The sequence below is a fragment of the Cryptomeria japonica genome, chromosome 5, assembly GCF_030272615.1.
Source record: "Cryptomeria japonica chromosome 5, Sugi_1.0, whole genome shotgun sequence".
Taxonomy (NCBI): Eukaryota; Viridiplantae; Streptophyta; class Pinopsida; order Cupressales; family Cupressaceae; genus Cryptomeria; species Cryptomeria japonica.
This window is the reverse complement of record NC_081409.1, coordinates 790,303,329-790,327,153: the sequence shown is the minus strand read 5'-3', so window position 1 is coordinate 790,327,153 and position 23,825 is coordinate 790,303,329. Positions and strand designations below refer to the sequence as shown.

The window sequence follows — 23,825 nt, the reverse complement described above, 5'->3', positions numbered from 1 at the left end:
TCATAGGGATATCTTTTATATTACTAATGTCTTCCAAGATTCAATCTCCAAGTGTTTCAAAATTTAAGCTCAAATGAGACAAAACCTAAAAATCAGGGAAAACACTTCCACTTTTTGGCCAAAAAGTGGATTCATCTTCTTGCACTAACCCATAACATACAATCATTTCTTGGATCTTCACGTATTGCTAGTATGAGAACGTTGTAGGCCACATTGGTGGTGACCAATGAAGAATTGATTCCCTTGAAGATATAAAAGGTTTCAGGTACTTTAAAATTATTATTATATATAGTGTACTTGTAATTTATTTACTGATCACTCCTTTTGGACTAATGATCCCATGACTTTTTTGCCGGAAATGATATTTTTTATATAAATTTTAATGACATTGCATTGCAGATGTTTGGGTCCACCATACGTAAAAGGTGGAACATCATATGTGAACTAACCCTAATCAACTATTTTTTATTTCACATCATTTCTAGAATAGTTTTCCTTTAATCCAGTTCTTGTACTATATTATAGGTAGCTTCAGTTCATTTTCTGAATCTAATAGGTTTGTTTTTTCTTAAAAGGTGGAATGAACAAGAAAACAAGTTAAAATGATGAACTCACAAGCCATATGATTGAGTTGTTCAGAAATGACACATTCGACAAAACTAAGCTCCTTGGAAAAGCTGGCACATATCTAAAGTATGTGAAGGACCAGTAGACAACATATTAAGAGAATAGTGTAAAGTATGAGCATCCCCCCATGATTCTAGAGAGGGAGTGGAAGGACCTGATTTTGGATGTGATGGAGAGAATTGAAAGGAAAAAAGGAAATACACCACCAAACGTGAGAAGAAGGTATGTGATACTATTAAGAATGTAATTATGTACTAATTACTCTTTATATTTATATAATCTAACATATTTCAAACTTTGCATAGACTAAGTGACACGTCAAAGGCAACCAAGGAAAGATAAGAAAAGAACGGGCAACACTGAATCGACTCTGGTGGTTATACGAAACTTGCCGCATGAATTGTAAGTGTTAGTAAATGAAATATCGCATCAAAATATTTATAAATTGCATTTTTTTATCAAACAATACAAGAAAAATTCATGATACTAAGAAAAAATACAGGGCTACGAATTCAATAGAGCGCCCACACAAGATAACTTGAGAATTGCCTACTAGCAAGGCTATACAGTCTTGGTTGAATGGTTATGAGAATTGAGTGTGAAACATGAGATTCTGGTGCATCCGTAACACAGGTAAATAAGATATATGAAAATAATTTCAAATTGAATACTTTACCAATAATCTATTTGATGTTAAGTTCCAACATAAAGTGAAGTTAGTTGTTTTATTTAAGAAAGCAATTATAATAATGGACATGACATTGGAATGTAGCCTGATAATCATGGAACACAACCTCCACATGAAGGTCCGAATGTGCATCCCAGTAGTGGAGGTATTCATTTTCTATTCAATTTTTTAATGTAATTATTAATACAAAGAAACATCTTAAATTGTAATTGGTGTGGAAATCAATGTAACCTTTTTTGTTAATATTTTAGAGCCTGTAATCGGTGGTGATCAATGATGAATACTAAGAGGGGGGTGAATTAGTATACAAAAATGTATAGTCCTAAAACCCTTTAATAGTCTAGTAGTAAACCGGTAAAGCAATCTAACAGATAAACTGGTTAACACACATGCAAACCAAATAGCAAACAAGGCATTCACCTACAGAAGCAACAACACCATAACACAGAAAATTTGACGGGAAAACCCAAATGGGAAAAACCACGGTGAGATGGAACTCACAAGTAACTATCTATAGAGTACAAACTAGATCAGTTAAGGTCAGGCCGGTTAAGGTCTTACAATGTTTTTTACTAGAATAGATCCTGTTAGGAATCTCAATCTCTGTTAGGAGATAAGTCCGGTTAAGGACTACTTTGCTAGAGGATTTTAGATACACAGATGTGAACCACCTTGTTAGAGGATTTACAAAAGGCTTTTTGGGCCTACCCGATTAAAGGCTTGAGACTTGTCGAAGATGTTAATATTCAACAAGAGGATTGATCTATAAGGTAGCACAGACTACTAGGATAGATCCTTGATAGCTCATTCTTAATGCATTCCAACATTACTTCATTCTTCCATACATTCACATTCTGCCTTCTCTCGTAGACCTACTCTTCTCCTCTACGATCTTACTTGCAAAAAGCAATTTGACTTTTTATCAACCCTAACAATCTCATACTTTTTCCAACAACCTAAAACCCTAGACATGATGTCTTTATAAAGGAATTTAAATTCATGTCGGTCTTTTCCTCTACCTGTCCCTTCTGACTTGATGTGTCATCATGTGGAACTGGTGGGTTATCTTCACCATCTAGGGCATCAACATCAATAGGGTCTGTTTGAGTGGTGACCGGTTCACTTGATTCGTTGTATACTTCATCTGGTTTGATGATTTCCGATTCTTGTCGAGCCCTTTCATTAGCTTCAACCACTTGGAACAATCTGAGTGCGAACTGGGCAAGGGAGTGGGTATCTTTTACCACTTCTAAAACTTTTCCTTCTAGCAGCAGAAGTCTTCTTCTTCTCATGAAGAAAAGACCTTTATATCTCTCCACTACTTCCCCCAATTCTATGCTAGGCACAGTAGTGAAGTAATGTGAGAATATTTCTTCTCTTATTTCTTGTTCCTTTTCAATGGCAATGTGCCATTTGTTGTCTAAAGAATCATACAAAGAATCTGGTGTCTCAGACTTAATTTCTGAAGGTGACTGGTCATTAATACATAAATAATTGATGACTTCTAGCTCTACTTCTTCCTATTCATCTTTATTAAAATCATCAAAGCATTCTTTTAAATCACCAAGAACTTTTCTCCTAATGTTCTTTATTGTTCTTTGACAATGTGTGAAAGGTTTATAAGAAAAAATGTTAATATTTACCGGTGCAGATGTTGTCTGTTCATTCTTTGTCTTTTTCTTAGATTGCCTCGTTTTTTTGGGCTTTTCTTCAGAGACAATGTACTTTGAGTCTGGAGAGTTGCTCCTTGTCTTCTACTTCCTCTCGAAGACTTTGGTTAGTGCTGCTTCCAGTTTCTTCTTCATAGGTGACTGCTTGGTCACTTTGGGACTCGCTGAGATAATCGATGTCGATGCTAAAGGCAAAACCTTTCCCTTCTTTGTAGAAGGTTCCTCAACCGGTGTAATCCTTTCCAGATAGGTGCCGGTTCTCTTTGCCTTGGGATCTAGAGGCAAGGCAAGTAGGGTAGAGGCATACCCATCCAACATGTCATACATTGCCTCATAACCCATTGGTTCCACCTCGTCTTCTCTGGGCTCCACCGCCTCCATGATGCATTCATCAACTTTGACTGTGAAGAAGATGTCTTCCTCATACTTCTTTACAATGTCACTAGATATCCTTACCCTTTGGTTCATTTTCCATCTAAACTCATAAAAGTAATTGTTCAGCACATCCGGCTAACCAGTTCCTACTGCTTGTAGGCTCTCCTTGATTTGTTTGGTCACCGGGTGGTCAACAGAACACTAGATATCACCAACTCCAGGAAATTAGCCTTGAAAGTATAAAAACAAACCAACCAATAGTTGTCCAAACTTGAATCTTAATGCATTATCCTATTTGATTGACTTAAGATTCAATACGAGTTGACGTTGCATACATGTGTACAGGTCAAATGATGCATCTTCCTTTATCATCCGCTAAGTGGCATTTACCGCTCCAACAAAGACAGAGTTCATTCTACTGGCATGAAAGGTCCAGTATCCAATAACCATACATGCATATTTGACCAGATCATCTTTAATAGAATTGACAGTCATTCCCCGTGAATCGCTCACTAAACCAGTGAGCTTAGTCATATCTGACTTGATGACCTCTCTAAGGGCTGGAACTTCACTGACATTGCAACATTGCAAAAATCGGTGACGGCATGGATTGCTTTTGGTGTAATGTCATGGGTCTGCTCTAGGTACATTTTATCACCATACACTCTGCTCAGGATGATGCGAATGTGATCGTCAGTGAATTCTTCAAGAAAGTATATAGCATTGTGAAGCCTCTTCTTTTCCAAAATGTTGAATTCCGGTTTAATCTTCTTGTCCTTTCTATAGAACAGACTCAGCTAGGAGTGGATCATCAGAGATCCTAGGTCTTCAATCTTGCAGTCTATGAAATCAGAAATTCCTTCTTCTAAAATGACACTAGCGGGAATTTGGGATAGGGCATTGTATTTTTCCTTTCATTGGATAAAATCAACATACTCAACTGGTGCACTAAAAATTGCAACTGATGCGGAAGCCATGATTTAAACAGAGAATATAGCAAAATACCTTTGTGGATTGAAATTAGGGCTTCCTGATTTGAACTTTGCTACCTGCTTCCTAGTTGCTAAGATGCCACTTCGTGTTCTTCAATCATTCACCAAGCGCCCGCTTCAGATTCTTCTCTAGTTTTGATATGGACTCTGAATCGCTATGAAATCGCTTTACTTCGCTCTGCTCTTAGAAAAACCTCTTTTCTCGAAAAATGATAAGTGAAGAATGAAGAGAGATACCTTTTATATGTCTTCTTCACCTACCATAATAAATGCTCCAATATTAGGGCAAGTGCAAGGTAATGAGTCACAAATTCACGGAAGTCCGCGCGTTGGAAAATGCGCTCTTATAAACGGGGGCCTGTTTTCAAAAAATGGGGGCACGTTTGTGCTTCGGGCTCCCGAGCCGAAAGGTAACGGGGGCCCGAAGCAAAAAAAAAACGGGCCCCCATTTTTTTCTAAAATGAGGGCCTGCTTTTAAACAAAACAGGGGCCCGTTTTTTAGAAATGGGGGCCTATTTTTAAAAACGGGGGCCCGTTTCTAAAAACCTGCCCCCGTTTTGTTTAAAAGCGGGCCCCCGTTTCTAAATGGCATTTTTCCTTTTTTTTCCACAAGTCGCCCTTGTTTGAAAACGGGGGCCTGTTTTGTGGAAGTTGATTCCACAACCCGCCACTTGGCTCGGGATTAGGCCCAGGATAGGCCTAGGATGGCCACACCTGAGACATGGACCTGCAAATTCAAATCTCCATGAATGAAAGCACAAATATGAACTTCAGAAATAGTTTACGTGCCTCTAATCAGAGAATTTTTATACGAAATTAAAACCCATTTTAGATTATACTGTCTAGATTCTAAATATGTAAATTTATTTAAAAATTGATTATTTTAACTATTTTTCATTTAATTTATATTAAATCGGGTCCATAAATTTGAAATATTAACTAATTTTGTTAATTTAATAACCTTTTTATTTTAAAGAATTTTGGAAAAAAAATTATATGTCATCAATCTACACAAAATTCTTTTGTATTTAAAAAAAAAAAATATCAAAAAATGTTAAGTTTACATCAAATTATGTGGGTCGTACACGTCAAATTTTTAAAAAGATAATTACGGCCATTAAAAAATTAATTAAAAAAAAAATACAGAAAAATATGCTCGTCAATCTTCAGTGTGTTACAAACCATTTCCCGAAACGGTTTGAGAAAATAATTTTAATTGTGTCAAAAAGTGTGGGTCGTACACATGCATGGTATGGTCCTGAAACAGACATTTTTAAAACATAGTTTTCAGAACTCCATTTAAAAAGTTATTTTTTATTATGTGGGTATTAAAATAAATTATATATTTGGAAAGTAAACTCAGAGGGCTATCTTTTATATTACTAACTTTTTCCAAGATTCAATCTCTAAGTGTTTCAAAATTTAAGCTCAAATGAGATAAAATCTGAAAATCAGGGAAAACACTTCCACTTTTTGGCCAAAAAGTGGACTCATCTTCTTGTACTGACCCATTAGGTCAAAAACCCTAATTGCCTTTTACCACTTCCGGCATGAAAGACCTGCATTCAAATGCTCTATGCCCAAACTTGTTGCATGCATAACAATTACCATTGAATTTAATGTTTTTAGCCTTTTTCATTTAGAAAGTAAGGAAAATTGTTGTAAGCTTTGCTTCTACATACATTTACAGTGTGTCCTTCCTTAAGACAATTAAAGCAAATAGGTTTGAACTTTTGCTTACCTTTATCCTTTGATTTCGGTTGTTTCTTTGATGCTCCATCTTTTATTCTAGAGGTCTCACCTACCTCATACTCAAAGAAACCAACTCCATTGGTATTCTTCACCGATTTTGCTGATTCAAGCTTCTGCGTTAGCTTGACAGTGCTCTTGTTGAATTTAGCAAGTATTTCCTTTGACTCAATGAGTTCATTGGAAATAGCAGCATTCGATTCCTTCAAGTTTTCATTTTCAGAGATGTCCCTATTTAGTTCACCTTGAACTTCTTCTTTTTCCTTTTTACTTCCATGAAAATGAGCGGTAAGTGCATTGATCTCTTTCTTCAGTTTGGTGATCTCATGATCTTTGTCATTTACCAGATCTTTAGCTTTCCTCCGATTCTCAAGCTCTTGACTCATCCGAATAGTTAATCCTTCTAATTATATTCTCATATTGAGTTTTTCTTCATTCATCTTTTCAACTTCATGGATTAGGGCTCCCATGTCCGCTTCATCAGAAGAACTGTTTTTAGTCATCTCCATTAGCTTTTTAGCATGCTCTCTCCTTTTTGCCCGAGAGGCCTTATACTTAACCATAAGCTCATCATAGGCTTTCTTAGACTTAGTGAGACGCTGAGTAAGCTCCCTCATAGAGTATTCCCCCATATCTCCTTTCAAGTGATTAGACTTATAGAAAGGTTGGCTTTGATACCAATTGATGAATACTAAGAGGGGGGGTGAATTAGTATACAAAAAATTACAGTCGTAAAGCCCTTTAATAGTCTAGAGGTAAATGGGTAAAGCAATCTAACAGACAAACTGGTTAACACACATGCAAACCAAATAGAAAACAAGGCATTCACCCACAGAAGCAACAACACCATAACACAGAAGATTTGACATGGAAACCCAAATGGGAAAAACCACGGTAAGATGGAACTCACAAGTAACTATCTGCTGAATAGAAACTAGACCGGTTAAGGTCTTACAATGTTCTTTACTAGAATAGATCCTGTTAGGAATCTCAATCTCTGTTAGGAGATAAGTCCAGTTAAGGACAACCTTGCTAGAGGATTTTAGATCCACAGATGTGAACCACCTTGTTAGATGATTCACAAAAGGCTTTTTGGGCCTACCCAGTTAAAGGCTTTAGACTTGTCAGAGATGTTAATATTCAATAAGAGGATTGTTCTATAAGGTAGCACAAATTGCTAGGATAGATCCTTGATAGCTCGTTCTTAATACATTCCAGCATTACTTCAGTCTTCCATACATTCACGTTCTGCCTTCTCTCGCAGACCTACTCTTCTCCTCTACGATCTTACTTGCAAAAAGCAGTTGGACTTTTTATCAATCCTAACAATCTCAAACTTTTTCCAACAACCTAAAACTCTAGACATGATGTCCTTATAAAGGAATCTGTTTTCATGTCGGCCCAATAGAATTACATGCAAATTCCTATGTTCACTGTATCTAGAAAAAAAGTACCACAAAATTGTCGGCACCGCCATTTGAAGACATAGTGGACGGTAACTCATCACAAAGTGCCAGTTGGTAACATCACAGAGTATTACCGATTGAAATAGAGTACCAGTTAACACCAACTACCAGTTGATGGTTTCACAAAAATGAAGACTAGGAAATAGGTGTTCTGCCACTATGTTCCTTTGAACCGCTTGAGCTCCACATGCCGCTTGGAGTCCTGATGCTGCTTGGGTCTTGATACTGCTTGAGACCGGTAAAACACTTCCTACATAACATTGATAGTCTAAAGACTTACACATCATACCAGTTGGAACAAATGCCGGTTGATCTTAACTCATACATACAAAAGGTGTTCTCAAAGCAAGTGTTTGTCCATCAATGACAAGAACAACATAATAATAAAGAATTCCAACAATCAAGTGGAGCATGATCCAGGTAGACAACATGAGGAACATGATGTTCCCAAGTCTGGTAAAGAGGACCACTGTTATTCCTTTAAAAAAAATTAACTACAATTAGTGTATTGATTAATGTAACCTTTCGTATTTCAACTCGAAAGGATCTAGAGGGTGTTCATCATGTTGAGGTTGAGGCTAGACAAAATAATTTCGAAGATGATGTTACCCCATTAGGTAAAGAGAACCACAATTATGTTCTTTAAATTAATGAAATACTTGTAACAAAAATAAAAAGTGATTTGAATTTGACCCATTTCTTTGTTATTGCAGAGGACCCCCCTTTACATCAGTGTCCTCATCCTCTGAAGAGGACTAGGCATACATCAAGATCACAAGAAGAGGGCAAGATAGCTAAAGGTTAAAGTGCACTATTATGTATAACTGTGAAGGTGAGAAATTGATATTTTTTGTGTTCTGACATTTATGTTTTATTCTAGGTGGATGACTTGGACGAGGTCACTAATTACTATCAAAACAGGGGTCGCTTTGATGAACTCATATCGGTGTTTGTGATGAGCAACAAAGCTGGAAGGAACTTACATATTTATATATTCAAGATGATGAATATGATAATGCTATCACTACTATCATGAATCATTATCCAAAGGCATGGGATCATATGCAATACAAAGATGTTGTAGCTAAAGTGGCCAATATTGAATTTTACTACAACGTTTTACACTTTTATTTGCAAGAACACCCAAATCTTATTAATGACCTCTTGAATGTCCTTGCCCTTAGGGTAGATCACACAAGTGGTTGACATCATGCATAAGGTATGGCTCTCAACTCTTTTATCCTATTAGTGTTTTTAGTATTACCGAGATGTCTTTCACTTGGGTATTAAGTTTTTCTAGATTTTCTCTTTAGCAGCTATTTGGTTTAGAAAAATTTCATGAGTATCTTTTGTTCTATTGTATTTGTTATCCACACTGGACATCTCTTTCTTGTAACGTTGTACATGGTTGCAGTACATAGAAACAATGTAGTTGTTGTTAATGAGGATTTTAATGAAATTTATGTAGAAGAGGAAGATTATGATAGGCTTCAAGAATCTATAGATATGCACGATAACTTTGATCAGATAGGGCTTTCTTAGAGGGTGAGAGGAACTTCTATATTGGTTCTTTAATTTAAGTTAAAGTGGGATGTAATTTAGGATTTGAATGGTTTTCTAATGATCTTCAATTTCAATTAGGTTGACAAACATGAACTTCTTGAATTCTGGTTAAAGGCTTTTCTATAGTGAATTTTCAAAAAACCAGTGACCCTTCGAGGAGGAAAATGATTCTTGAATCATGTCTGGTTATATTTATTGCTTGCTGAAAATTATGAAATACTTATTTATAAATGTTTATGAAGTTGTGCCTGTATAAATTAAAAGTATGATTACTTCATGAAGATTTCTTCTGAAAATACCTGATTTAATAATATCAAATCAACAATAGACCAGTGCCTTCATCCCTTACTGATTTCATACTATTTCAAATTGAAAGATCCTATGTATAACCATGGAGATAGTTTTAATAACTTGTTTTCAAAACAATACCATCACATCAAAAGCATCTATATGGATTGTAACTAAAATATAAAATGCAGTTAGTCTTATTGAATTTTAACTTTTCTCTGAAAGACCAATAAGACAATTTGAAACTTACCAACCAACCTTTCAAACTGATACTCAAACAGGAAATTAGTCTTAATCACAATAGCATAAGATAAAACATTTGCACAATCTAATAAAATAGATATATCACATGGAACTAATCAATCAATTGAAAAGATTATACTATTCAAAATGAAGAACACTTGAAATTTATATTGAAAATAGATAATCAAACCAGTTGATTTCAATATGTATCATCCATCAACTTTAATATTTCCAGAAAACAAACTGTATAAGTGTTGTATAAATTTGTCACGATAAGATCATAAAACTTGAGGTATCTCCCCCACTTGTTCTAAAAGATCCTCCATTTATAGATGAGGATTCAGTTTGAAAGTGAAAGGGCATACCATTTCATTAAAACTAAAACTAACAAAAACTAACTAAAAACTAACTTCCTAAAAATTGTCTTTACAATATGAACATATTATAGAAAACATAGAAAAACATGACTCTAGGATCCAACTTAGACATCAGGTCTGGTCTCCTAGCATCTTTCCACACTTTTGGATTTTCTCCAAGTACTTCTCTGACTTATATGTGTCTGCATCATAGATGAAATCCCTGACATTGACTTCCAGCATGACAAAGTTTTCCATCTGTTTGACAGTCTTTTTCGATTCAATTCCATCAATTTGGAAAATATCAAGGGCGGCATCGAGAAGACTACATCATTCTGAGATCCATACATCTTTATCCTTTATGTCACCCTTCTGATCAATTAACTCTACGAGACCATGTTTAACAGTGTGTTTGCATTCATCATATTCAATTTGTAATTCTTCATCAAATTTATTGTGTTTAACTAACAACCTCTTTATTTTTTCAATTTCTTTTGTTTCCTCTTTGGCCAATTGTCTTATCATGCAACCTTGTTCCCAATCTATTTGAAATTTTCTTGTCTAAAACTACATTGTCCATGTTCTTTCAAAATATTGTCCAGAATTCTTTTAGAAAGACTTGTTAAACCTCAAATATTTTAGTTAGTAATACATGAGCAGTATCTACCCTCACACTTTGTATCTGTTTTGATATCCTTTTATTTTCTTGTTGCAACTCCTCACATTTTTTCTTTCATTGAGAGCTATCTGGAGTAAGAACCATTGGCACATGTTTCCCACTTCTCCTTAGCATTTCTTCATACAACACCTTGTACTGGTTCCTCTCCCTCACTACTCTAACCATCTGTTCTTTACTGAATTTTGAAATATCCACTCTGATATCAGCAGAAACAATTCGATCAATTTCACCAACGTTTAGTTTCATCATATGGCCAAAGGTCTTGTCAACATCAATAATCTTTGGTTTCTTGTTGGGAGGTTACAGAGCCCATAACAACAAAGCTTCCTCATCTTGATCAAATCTTAAACCAATAAATGCATCATTTACACCTTGTATATCCATTTTGATTTCCTTATTTTCTGAATGCAATAAACTATCAAAGATAAAAGAAGCACCGATGTCCCATCCGAGAAACAAAATCACCCCAACCTCTGTAAGCAGTTGCCTCCCATTTTGAGGGGTCATTGTGGTTATCTTTGCATAACTTCCTCTTTTATTTTTTTTAACAAATCAACCTCATTATTAGGCATTATGTCGGGAACAGAGTCCCTCAATTTCTCCCCTTTAAAATTGTACAAGAATGATTTAAATTCTTTTGAATGAATAAAAATATCATCAGCAACAAAAGCAGAAAACTCCTCTAACCAAGAGTCAACATGAACTTCTAATGTTTTCTCTATTTGTCCCTGTATGTTTGGCTCTTCTTCCTTCTCTGACGCTTTCCATCTAGAGACAATTGCATTCTCATTAGATTCACTTTCTCCCTCCTCCTCCTCAGTTTTAATTTCCTAGAGTCTTCGTCTCTTTTCTGCTAGTTCATTATTTAGTTGATCAATTACCTCTTTGGCCTCTGCATCCTCCATGTTCCTAAAGATATCTTCAGCCTATGCAGATAACTTCCCAAGTTCTGGCTCTTCTTGCAAGAGTGAATGTATCCTTTAGGATCATAGTTTTTCTTGGAATAATGCTCAAAGAATTTGTATTCTTCTATCAGCTTCTTATCAATTATTTCATAAGCTTTGGTTGACACTATGGTGAAATCACAAAAACTCAGTGTCCTAGGTAGGAATGCTTGCTTACGCATATCGGAAAAATGTTTAGCATTGGACAAACTCAATTGCCTCACAATCTTTAAATAAGCTATTTTGTCTGGTACTAGTTTTGGGATCATGTAGGGGCTCCCCTCCAATCCATATACTCTAAAACTTGTAAAATCCTTATTCATAAAATAGTCCCCCTAGTTATGATCAACAATGTGTCTTTCATCATAACCCTTGGGTCTTAGGAACCTCTTGATCTCATCAAAGATAGACCCTTCACATGAAATCCCATACATTCGCTACAATTAAATCACAGTAAGTTCTTCAAACTTAATATAGTTGGACCTCATATATCAAGAATCCCAAAGAGATGTCCACAATTGGACGAGATGCTCCTCACCTTCCCTATTCTTGGTATTTAATTTTAAGCCCTCAGGCCAAAAACCCTTTACATATCCGTAAAATAACACTAGATGCATCAATAGTGAATCAAATTTGAAATTGGGATGAGTATCATCCCTAAGGTTTAAAAAACCTTAGTGCAACCTCTCCACTAAATATGTTGCATAATCAAAAGGCCTAGTTTCATACATTTGTACATCAGAGGCTAACACTAGTGGTCGAGTGCTTGCTAGATTAGGAACCTCCACCCCTCCTATGTTCCCACATGACATATATGTGTTTTGTTGAATGGTGGCCCGTCTTTGTAAATTTTCCTACCTACCTCTTGTGAATGGAAAATTTCCAGTCGGTATATGTAGTGTCCATTTTGAGGCATTCTTCCTCCAACTCCCCAAAGGACAAGGGCTTATCAAGGCTGAGGTCTAAATTTAAAACCTCATTTATGGTACCCAGAGAAAATCTAATAAATGCTTCCCCATTTGGGAGCTGAATGCACCTTTTCATTGAATTATAATTCCTCACCAAAACCTCTAGCAATCTTATGTTTATAAAAACATTGGGGACTGTTAGCTTACCTAAATTTGTCATCCAAGGATTACAGAGTGACATCTCCTTGCTCCTCCTCAAATAGTGGAACATAAATAGTTCATGTCCCCTTACCTTGGTCCAGACATCTCCAAGCTCTTTGTACTTGTCTTCTGATTGGTCTCTCCCTGGCAAGTGCTACTTTGACCTTGTGGATTTTGGGCCAGGTGCTTGCATTTGGTCTATCATGTCTTGGTTTAACCTCCTTATTGGAGGTACCTCTTACGTTTTTCCTTTCTTTTCCTTAGAGTCGGGGCTCTCGGCCTCCCTCTTCTTTCCTCTTGAACTTGAAGCTTCCATTTCTACAATTACAATCCTTCGCTCTATTTTTCAAAGGCACAATGTGTTCTATTTGTGTATTCTTCTTTCACCAATGCAGTATTTAGACAAGGAAATTTCTAGTTCCACCATATTTTTTGCAATAATGAACTTCTCATAAAATTTGCCTCATGCGAACCATAGATGCATCTATTGCAAGTATTAAATAGAAGATTTTTAAAAATTCTATTTTTGAATTCTGATATGACAACAGCTCGTGGGCATATTTCTCCCCGATGAAAATTTCCCTTTTGGCACTCTTTGAACATCCCTTTATCTGCTTTTTCATCTTACTTTCTCTTATCAGGATACCCTTAGCCGATGACTCCTTTTCCTCCTCATCAAAATATCTCAAATCAATATTCTCATCGGGCATTGGGTGAGCTCATTTAATGTTATTGCAATAGGCATTGTTTCCCCGATGGGCTTTACCATCGGCATAGTTCTTCCTAATGAAACTGGCTTCATCACCATGAGTCTTCACGATAGTGTCTTTGCTTTGCTCAATCTGTCCGCTCCGTCATCAGCTATCATGGTAATCCAAAATGAAACATATCAATAAGAAAAGTCTTCCTGATATAGTATGTTCCATTAGTATATGTTTCACCGATGATTTCTTTGGGTGTTGAGGTGGCTCAAAGTAACACATACCGACTACTTTGGTTATGCTGATGGACTCTTCTTTTTGCCACTCTTATTAGTATAAGTCTTACCGATAGCCTCATTGACTATTGGCAAGGCAATTCTCCACTGCTGTCGCTAGTGTTTACTATGTCGATAGCTCATATCAGTATAGTTTTTTCTGATGCATCAATTCTCCTCAACTTTTCTCCTTGGTCGGTATAACTTTTGTTGATGCCTACAACTTTGGCTCGCTACATTCTCTCATCAGTATATGGTATCCTAATGTAAAATTGGTCTTTGTTAGTTTAAGTGCCCTCATCAGTATAACTTATACTGATAATGTGAAATTTCAATCACTTTCATCTCCTTCTTTAAGACAAAAAAAATCGTAATGGATTTAATACAATCTAAACAAAAACTTTTTTCTACATGGGAGCTTTACCCTTTCTGATAATTACTTCTGCACTTCAATCAATCCGAAGAACCTATTTTCCAAGCCTCCTCACCTCAAAAGGAAACCCAGAGTGCTTTATCTTGTCTCAATACCACCCTCAATATGCCCACCTAATGGTTGAATCTCTCGAGATAAGTCATAAATGGATGGAGATTGTCACTCCAAGATTGCACCCACACATAAAACCCAGTAGTAACTATTCTTATGAAAAAAGTGCTCAGTATATAAAAGGAAAATATCAAAAAATAGAATTTTTTAGAACATAATTAATTAAAAAAATTATATGCTAACTTTTTGCATTGTCTAAAAAGGATAATCTTTACAAGGATGCAATGGAAAATAGTTCTCAATCAGGTGATTGTGAACGTGGAGAGGAATTGTTGGTGTATTTTATGGAATAGGTATACAATTGGTAAAACATATAGTTGGTTGTTCTCTCTCCTAGGCTAAAGTATATTTTGAATTTTCATTTTGGATTGGAGCATTGAAATGGGGCTTACTTTTGCATTTGGAACTACAGGGCAAGAAAGAATGCTTTGCTTCATGCTTGTTCATATGCTATGACTTGATCATACTAGATGTGGCTTTGGAACTTTCCTAGATGAATAATATGATTGAATTTATGTTTCCATACCTACTTCAGGTTCTTGATATACTCATGATTCTATGAGTATTTTAAGTTTCTCTTTAATAAACATTTTAAATCTTGTACAGAATTAAATAGCTAATATTCAAAAAGTTTCTTTTTCTAAGTTCATTTGACAGTACACAACAAAAGTTGATGATGTTGTTAAGGAGAAGTTAGAGGTTGTCAAAGAAGAGAAATCCAAGGAGAATGAAGAGAAAGATCTTGTTGCTCAACAGGTATTCATTTTTCTTAATTGAGCCTCAAAGAGCACTTGTTCTACTGTACTAATGGTTTTTTAAAATTCAAATAAATATGTGCCTAATTTTTTAATGGAATATGTATGCTTAGCTTCTCTATGTTGCTTTGCCAGCACCTCCAATAGTATTTTTAAGAGAATAATTAAGAAAATTATAGAAAAATAGCATTTTTAAGAGCATAATTAAGAAAATTATAGAAAAATTGTTAGGATTCCCACATATATTGAGAGGGGGGGTGAATTAGTACCTAACTGGATAGATGATTTTCTTAACTTAAAACATGTAATGCATATCAATACTGTATACTGGTAAACCAGAAAATAATGCAATAAATAGAAATAACAGCAACCACATGAACAACCCACCATAACCCAATAGCTTAACGAGGAAACCCGGTGTGGGAAAAACCTCGGTGGGATTTGTGACCCACCATATTCACTTACTGGCCAATAAGAGAATATTACTGCTACAATAAGGGCCTGCACATGCAGGAAGGCCAAGCACCTAGAGCTCACTACTCAATGGAAGTCTCACTGACTTACAAAATGGATTATACAAATCCAATGTCTTGTACTACTTCAAAATAGCATCTACAATGCCAAATCCAGTACCGGTTTTAGCTCTACTTCATACATAAACCCTTAACCTATAATTCGCATATTAGGTCTGCATAATTTCACCTATCTATTGCTTCCTTACTTCCCCATTAATTATAAAATGTTCTACAATGATCTCATACATATATGAGTCATGTTACAACTCGCCATGTCGGCTTACAATGTTTTTACAATTAAATACAAAATACATTTAATACAAAATTCATGTTGGCCTTGATGTCGGTATCGTTCCTTTGTCTGCTGATGACCTGTGTGCTAGTGTAGAGTCTATCATTGCCGATGCCATAAGATTGCAAGGTTTCCATCAATGATAAAACCTTCAATCACCTACACTTTCTCATTGGAGTGCTTTTTCCAACAATCTCCCCCTTTGGCATTGAATGCAACACTCATGAGAAAAATAAGTGTCAACCAAAAATGAGTCTGCCGGAAGTGTCTTACCAAAAAAAATGTTACCAAAAATGTGTGCTCCCCCTGAGCTGATGATGTCTTCTGCTAATCATTTTTCTTATTACCACCACTCCCTGTCTAATCATTTTTCTCATACCACTACTCGCCCTTTGGCATCAATGACAAAGGTTGTCAAAGTGTCAACTGAGTGGAGTTTTCCAGCTTCACCCTTGTAACCGGTTGGTTACAATCTAAAAAAGGTCTACTAAAATCAGATTCAGGACCTCAATGAACCGTTCACTGTCCTTTAATGCGACCTTTGTCCTCTGGATTGTACCAATGAGTTATTGCATCTGCTGTTCCGGTGTCTTCTGACCTTGAACCAAAGTTTCAGATATCTCTTTCCTTAAGGATGCGAGGTAGTCTAGTTTAGGACTAATTCTCCATTTCAGATCTTTTGCCTTTCCTTTTATTATTTCCCTCTCTCTTTCAAGTTTCTTAATCTCCTCCCAAAAACCTGTTATTTTCTACTCAAAAACTGATAATTGATCAGATGAATTAATGAAATTGTCAGCTAGTTTGTTTATTTCCTCCTGTGCCTTACTGATCTTCTTGTCAATATCCACTGTCATAAAGTTTGTCTTGCATGAATCTCTGCACATCATTTTGAATTCTTTAAGTGTCTTACATAGTGCCGGTACAAGTGTGTCAAATTGTCTCATGCACTTCTTTATTTCCTCTTCAAAGAATTTGTGTTTTTCTTTTTCAATTTTCTCCTTGAATGCTTCCTCATTTATTTGTACAATGTTTTCAATGATATACTTGGACAATGTGTCAAGTTGAATTAAAGAATCCTTATCATCTACATTACACTTGGGGGCTATCTTCTTCAAAATTAGAATTGTGTCATCAATTGCTTTATATGGTTGTGCACTGCACTCTATTATTTTCTTTATTGAATCTAATAATACCTCTGTTACATTAGTCGGTTTGATTCCTCCCATAGAAGAACTACCACTCTGAATTCTGCTGGTGTGAGTAACTTATTTGCTTGTAATGACCTCTGGTAGGTCAGTTTGTGTTTGCATTTCTTTAAGCAAAGTTTTAGGTTTCTCAGTTGATGCCAGTGGCACTACCTCTACATGAACCTGTTCCTTTGTCTATTTCTCAGTGTTGTCTATTGCCGGTTTTTCTTCTGTGCAACCTATTACCAGTGGCTTAGTTACCACATCTTATTTCCCAGTTGATTCCTTATCAACCACAATATTAACTTTCTGAGTATCAATGTTCATTGTATAAAGTACCTCAGAATTAGGATTAGTATCCTCATGTGGTGTCACTATACTCTCTATAGTTGGTTGATTTTCAGTAGTAATTACCAATGGAGTATGTAGAGGCGGTGGGGATAAGTTGTCTTTTATTTTTATACTAGGTGGACCACCAACCTTACCTTTACCCTTATCCTTTTGATATACCTTAATGGGCTTAGGGCTTCTGTACTCTTCATGTTTTTCCATTTCAACCAAAAATGTATCCCATGCATCTTCTATATCTTTAGATATTTCATTCACTCTGCCTGCCATCAGTGCTACATGTCACTGAGCACTTGAAAATACTGACCGGTTAGCCTCTGAAATCAATTTATTAATCTCATCAGGTGAGTTTACCAGATGTACAGCAAGTAATTTCTCAACCTTTATTTTTTTATTAGGTTCAATAATACCTACTCTCCTAGCTTCAAGTCTGTTGTAGAGATCTGTCGGTATTTCATCAACAACTTGCATCAAAAATTTCTTAAAAATGTCTAAGTGTAATATTACACTGTTCTCTATTTTATCTTTCTCATCTTCTGAGAATGTATTATACATTTTGCTTATATTCGTCAAGTTTCCATCTTTAGTGATTTCTTCCAGAAGTTTGTCAATAGGAGCAATACACTTTTTCTTAGGAGTTACCTTTTTCTTCTTTGGAGTCAATTACTTTATAGGAGGCCTTACTACCTATTGTTTTTGTCTTTTAGGTGTAGCAGAAGGTGAGGGTACCGATGAGGGTTTTCTTTTTCTTTCTACCCTTTTAAATTTCTCCGGTATGTCACTCTTAGTGGAAGTTGCAACCGGTGAGAGATGATCTTCCGGTTGAAGTCCTAATTCACTTTAACCAATACCAGTTTGTTTTAATATATCCTCCTTAAGGGCTTTAGCCTACCGGGTACCATTCCTAATAGTAGCCTCAACCTTTTTCAGTCTTTTCTTTGATTGTATTTGGCTTTCAATAGTCTCAGCACTACCAAAAACTTTCTCTTTACGTTCCTTGGGGGCTTCTACGAGAGATTTTGCATATATTTCTATTATATTATTATTAGTTTCATATCCCATTTCAATTACCTAGATGGTTCTAGGGATAACTGCCTCCATCCATATCTCATCCTTCTTTATTACAAAACATATTTCCTTTTGATATTTGTCCACAATTGCTTGTGACGATCTAACTCTTGATTTCATTCAGGCCTTTAATGCCTTAAAATACTCATCTATGTTCTTTTCCCTATTATCTCCCATGTTGTTCAGAAAATCTAACAATTGTTTGCCTACCGGTATGTCAAAATCAAAATTTCTAACACCAATACCGGGTACTTGTTTGGTTAAGTATAGCATCAGACAAACAAGTAGGTTTCCAAATCTGAATGATCGCTTCTTATCCTTCTTAATCTTACCCAAATTATCATTTAGTTCATCTTTGAACCATTCACATATGTCTATCCTTGCATTTTCATTTATCATATCATAAGCACTTTTAATGCATAGGCTAGAAACTGAATTTAATCTATTTGCATGTGTAACTTTGTATCCTAAGATCATACTAATGAATTTCACATTTATGTTTGTCACATCATTCACCCTTAGAGATCTTTTGTCAAATGTTGCACCTGTCAGTTTTATTACTAGATCATTTGAGACCTTCTTTGATTTGTCAGGTCTATTACTGGTGGAGGGTAACCCTGTTACAACCTTTACTTCTTCCTTAGTGATCTTGTGAATAGAATCTAACCAAAAGAATTCACCATGTACCCTTCTTAGCACAATTCTTATGATATCCTTGGGAAAATCCAGGATAATAAGAATTTCAGTAAAACCTAGGGTTTCAAATATCTTGTGTTCAGGTTTGATTTTACCGGATTCATCACAAATTACTGATTTATATAGGTTCTTGATTTCATCATCACCTAATTCCTCTATATGACAGTGTATATACATTCTAGGGTCTTCAGCATAAACTACCCCTTTAGGTATCTGAGAGAATGCACCTAAATTATCATCTTTCTTAGCAATTTCTGGAACCAGTTGAAATACGGGTCCAGGGCATTTAATAACTTCAACTATAGTAGGGTTTGCAATGAATTCAGGAGTAGATGAGGATTCCATTGATATAAATACCTTAATCTGCCTTAGGGATGAAAGAATTTGATAAATTGCTTTGCTTCTTCGCTTGGATTGCCTTTGCTTGTGATTTTCGCACTCTCGAAGATTTGAATGCTTGGTGGAATGAAAATGGAGCCAAAAACACTTTCTTTATAATGTTATCTTTGCCAACTACCACATTTAATGCTTGTCGGTTAAGTGATGACTTAACATATCTGCCGGAATAGAAGTAATTTCAACTTCTTACCATCAACCGAGGGAATAATAGCATGTTTCTCATTTAGTTTCTAAACCCTCAAATGATTTACCTTCAGGTAGATGAGGAGTCGTCTGCCAGTGGAGTGTTACTCTATTCTGCCAGTGGAGGAGTATTCCCATAAACATTTTGTTCTGATTTTCTGATCCATTGTTTTGAGAATTCCTGCTTTACTTCTTCAACCTTTTCTTTACCTTTCAAACTCTGACCATTATTGTTTACTAGTGAGGACTTGTTTCTACAAAATCTAACAATATGCCCAGTTTTGTTACAAGCATAACAAGTCACATTGTTTTTCTGAATTGCTTTCGCATATCCTATGTCAGTGTGTGTCCTGCATTGATTAGATAGATGTCCAAATCTTCCACAAACATAACATCTTACATTCATTTTGTGATTTTCTGAATTATGACCAACTTTGTTGCATTTAGAACATTGACCAGTGGGTGGATTAGTGTTCTGATAATTTCTAGATCTACACTGATTTTCTCTATGACCATACTTGTTACAGTTAAAGAGTTTGCTATTAAATTTATAAGCATTAGGTTGTATTACCGGTTTTCTATGATCATGTGTGTTTGCAGTACCGGAGCTTTCACCAACTTCAAAGCCAAGGCCATTCATATCACCATTAGGTTTTTGATTCTTCAGCATGTTACCAAGTTCTTCTGAGCTTTTCTTGAATTTTTCTTTGTGATGGATTGCAGTAGCTAGTTCACCTTCCAAGATTCCCTTCTGTCTCATGAGTTCATTTGTATTGTTTTGTGTATGCATCAAATCTGTCTTTAACATATCATTTTCATGACTAAGTCTTGTGTTTTCATTTGCAGCATCATTCAGTCTTCTAGTCAAGTCTTCTTTATTTTTCTTTCTATCTTCAATTTCCTTACAAAATCTCATAGTCATATCTTGCATCTCATTTTGTGTTGTACTGTTTTCCTTTCTTAGCTTGTTTACTAGATCATTAAGAGTTTCTTTCTCATCATCGTCTTTTTGCATCTTCTCACAGAGTTCTCTTCTCTTATTTCTTGCTCTGGTGTAATTTTCTTGACGTCCTTGAATAATATCCCGAGGAGCCTTCAAATCATCTTCAAGTTTGATATTTTTGAACTTTTCTGAATCATAGTATGAAAGAGCAGTTTGCAATTGTTCCATCAAGCTTCCCATCTTTACCAGTGTCAAGATCTTTCTCAAGCTATTAGGCTTCTGAAAATAGAGGACCAAGCTCTAATACCAATTGTTAGGATTCCCACAAATACTGAGAGGGGGGGTGAATCAGTATCTAACTGGATAGATGATTTTCTTAACTTAAAACATGTAAAGCATATCAATATTGTATACCGGTAAACCAGAAATAATTCAATAAATAGAAATAACAGCAGCCACATGAAAAACACACCATAACACAATAGTTTAACTAGGAAACCCGGTGTGGGAAAAACCTCGGTGGGATTTGTGACCCACAATATTCACTTACTGGCCAATAAGAGAATATTACTACTACAATAGGGGCCTACACATGCAGGAAGGCCAAGTGCCTAGAGCTCACTTCTCAATGGAAGTCTCACTGACTTACAAAATGGATTATACAAATCCAATGTCTTGTACTGCTTCAAAATAGCATCTACAATGCCAGATCCAGTACCGGTTTTAGCTCTGCTTCATACATAAACCCTTAACCTATAATTCACATATTAGGTCTGCATAATTTCGCCCATCTCTTGCTTCCTTACTTACCCATTAATTACAAAATGGTCTACAATGATCTCATACATATATGAGTCATGTTACAACTTGCCATGTCGGCTTACAATATTTTTATAATTAAATACAAAATACATTTAATACAAAATTCCTGTTTGCCTTGATGTCGGTATCCTTCCTTTGTGTGTCGGTGATGTGTGTGTTGTTGTAGAGTCTATCATTGCCGATGTCGGTATCCTGTCTTGCCGGTGCCATAAGATTGCAAGGTTGCCATCAACGTCAAAACCTTCAATCACCTACACTTTCTCATTGGAGTTCTTTTGCCAACAAAAATTATGTGCTAACATTTTGCATTGTCTAAAAAGGATAATCTTTACAAGGATTCAATGGAATCTAGTTCTCAATCGGGTGATCGTGAACTTGCAACATAATTGCTGGTGTATTTTGTGGAATAGGTATACAATTTGTTAAACATATAGTTGGTTGTTCTCTCTCACAGGATAAATTATATTTTAAATTTTCATTTTGGATTGGGGCATTGAAATGGGGCTTACTTTTGCATTTGGAACTGTAGGGCAAGAAAGAATGCTTTGATTCATGCTTGTTCATATGCTGTGACTTGATCAGACCATATATGGCTTTCGAAATTTCCTGGATGAATAATATGATTGGCTTTTTGTTTCCATACCTACTTTAGGTTCTTGATATACTCTGATGATTCTATGAATATTTTAAGTTTCTTTTTAATGAACATTTTAAATCTTTTGCAGAATTGAATAGCTAATATTCAAAAAATTCTTCTTCCAAAGTTCATTCGAGAATACATGATAAAAGTTGATGAGCTTGTTAAGGAGAAGTTAGATGTTTCCCAATAAGAGAAATCCAAAGAGAAAGAAGAGAAAGATCTCGTTGCTCAACAGGTATTCATTTTTCTTAATCGAGCCTCAAGGAGCACTTGTTCTACTCTACTGACGGTTTTTAAAAATTCAAATAAATATGTGCCTATTGTGTTTACCGAATGTGTATGTCCAACTTCTTCCCCTTGCTTTGCTAGCACCTACAATATAATTTTTAAGAGAATAATTAATGAAATTATAGAAAAATAGCATTTTTAAGAGCTTAATTAAAGAAATTATAGAAAAATAGCATTTTTAAGAGCTTAATTAAGGAATTTATAGAAAAATAGCATTTTTAAGAGCATAATTAAGGAAATATTAGAAAAATTATGTGCTAACATGTTGTACTCTCTAAAAAGGATAATCCTTACAAGGATACAATGGAAACTAGTTCTCAATCGAGTGATCGTGAACTTGTAGAGGAGTTGCTGGTGTATTTTGTCGAATAGGTATATAATTGGTAAAACATATAGTTGGTTGTTCTCTCTCACAGGCTAAAGTATATTTTGAATTTTCATTTTGGATTGGGGCATTGAAATGGGGCTTACTTTTGGATTTGGAACTGCAGGGCAAGAAAGAATGCTTTGCTCCATGCTTGATCATATGCTACAACTTGATCAAATGAGATGTTACTTTGGAACTTTCCTAGATGAATAATATGATTGACTTTGCGTTTCCATACCTACTTTGGGTTCCTGATATACTCTGATGATTCTATGAATATTTTAAGTTTCTCTTTAATAAACATTTTAAATCTTCTGCAAAATTAAATAGCTAATATTCAAAAAAAATCTTTTTCAAAGTTCATTGAAGAATACATGACAAAATTTAGTGAGCTTGTTAAGGACAAGTTAGAGGTTGTCCAAGAAGAGAAAACCAAGGAGAAAGAAGAGAAATATCTTGTTTCTCAACAGGTATGCATTTTGCTTAATTGAGCCTCAACTTGTTCTACTCTACTGACAGTTTTTTAAAATTCAAGTAAATTCAAAATATATTTTAGAGTAGATATGCATTTTTCTTAATTGAGCCTCAACTTGTTCTACTCTACTTGTTCATATATATGCTCAACTTCTTCCCCTTGATTTTCCAACACCTCCAATGCCTGGCATGGGAGTGGGTATGGGAGGTTGCTTTCAGCCAGGTATGAGTGGAATGGGAATGCCTGCCATGCTAGCTTATGGTATGCCACCTATGGGTGGCTATTGATGGGATTGAATAACTTAACATGGGACACAATTCTTCAATCATACATGGTTTTTTGAGGTTGGACTTCAAGTGGAAAGATTAGATTGTCAAATTTTTTTTATTGTCATTTTGTTGGTTGATACAAAATAATGAATCTTTAGTATTATTGTATTGGTGAATCAGTGTAAATATTTCCATCCACCAAGCATCCAAGGCCCAAACTGTCACATTCTTAGATTGTCAAAATATTTTTTAATCATTTGGTTGGTTGATATAGAATAATGGATCTTTAGTATTATCATATTGGTTAAT

At 35.4% G+C, this 23,825-nt stretch overlaps 1 pseudogene; it reads left to right on the top strand.

Annotated features, from left to right (window-relative positions):
- The first annotated feature begins 13,504 nt into the window (after positions 1–13,504).
- Positions 13,505–23,534, top strand: LOC131876177 (clathrin heavy chain 2-like; annotated as a pseudogene).
- The last annotated feature ends 291 nt before the right edge of the window (positions 23,535–23,825 follow it).